A 1,746-nucleotide genomic window follows, 5' to 3' on the forward strand; every position below is an offset into this window, starting at 1 on the left:
TTCCATCATCTTTGTATCCCTTTTATAGCATCAATATAATATCTTCAGTGAAAGAAATTATCTTCCATGAGAATCTTCATTGTAGGCTGTCTTCCATCTTCTTTGTATCTCTTTTATAGTATTAATATAATATCTTCCGTGAAAGAAAATATCTTCCATTAGAATATTCGTCAAATAGTATCCAGCATCTTACAATTTAATCGTAAGTAATAAATCCAAAATAAATAAAAAAATATTGTATAAACTAATTATTAAAACAACAATAATACATCATGCTATAATGAAAATTACTATTTTTAAAACTTTTCGCATATATAAAAAAAAATTCACTTAACAACTGTATAAATTATCTCACTATATTAAATCAATTTAAAAACAAATCATTAAAAAGATTCCTGTTTCTATGTATACCTAATCCTATACTTTTTCTATTTTTCGTTTGTTGTAGTGAATCATGAAAAGTTTAATCTTATCTTCATTGTGGGCAGACGTGAATCATTCTCTTCAAAATTTGCGTAATTATATTTTCTGTGAAGCAATATTTCTTAATTAATATATGAATAGTTTTATACAATTAAAAAATTCGTAATCATTTTTAACATATTTACAAATTTACAATTTTTTATGTAAGAATGCACGTAATATAATATGTATGAATAGAATAGAAACTACGTTTTAAATTCAATGAAATTTTGTACAAACAGAAGTAAATAAGGCGTAATTAAATGTTAGTATAAACAAATAATGCTTAATGAAATGTTTCAATTAAAAAAATAAACATATAATTTAGAAATCTAAAAAAAATTAATTATCATTAGAGCAAATGCTATATTTGAAATTTAACTCATGCCTTGAGCACGAGTATAAAATGTGCAATGAATTATTTGGTTATAGTTAAACATACTTCTCGATTTGCGAAATAATTTCTTCAGAAAAATATTCTAAGTTCCCTACAATATATACCGTGTACCTCTTGTAAAAAAAAAAAAATTAGTGCAAAATAATAAAATATTCTTTCTGAAAAATTTCTTGAATTAGATTTGCAATGTTCATCATTATTATAAGTATTTCTCTTGCTTGTCATCTTCATGAAGTTCATTATCGACTTTTTTATAGTAAATTCTTCATAGACGTAAGGAATAAACCTATCGATGCATCTAGTACTTATACATCAAAACTTTTGTGCTGTTTATTGATACAATAAACACATTATTAGTATTGCATCCATAACACAATTCTTCATTTACTGCAGCGCTAAATAATAATTTTACGCAAAAAATAAGAATTTTAAAGAATAAAGATTTTAAAGAAATTAACAGTTTATCCTCTCCTCTCTTGATGATCACATCTTCAGGATTAAGATATCTCTTCATAATTCGGTCTTTTTACATTTCACTCATTTTCCGATGGCTCAGAGTCGGAATCGGCCTACCTCTCTATGCCCGTGGTGCGCATGCATGCGGTTGTACAGACATACGAGACCTATAATTTAACGCCGGTTTCGAATGGCAGTGTTAAGAGGATTGTTCTCGGCAATAGATACTCTTGGTGGTTTGCCAGACCGCCGAAGAGAAGCTACGAGCGCGTGAAAATTTCTTAGATCTGTCAGGGATCGAACTCATGTCCCCTAATGTGGTAGACTTACGCGCTGTCCTCCATGCTACGCTCGTACTCGGTCTTTGTACAGGAATATTCCTACAGAAACAACGTTTTAAGTTAAATGAAATTTTGTACAAAACATAAATA

The sequence above is a fragment of the Trachymyrmex septentrionalis genome, unplaced genomic scaffold (genome assembly GCF_001594115.1).
Source record: "Trachymyrmex septentrionalis isolate Tsep2-gDNA-1 unplaced genomic scaffold, Tsep1.0 scaffold217, whole genome shotgun sequence".
Lineage (NCBI taxonomy): Eukaryota > Metazoa > Arthropoda > Insecta > Hymenoptera > Formicidae > Trachymyrmex > Trachymyrmex septentrionalis.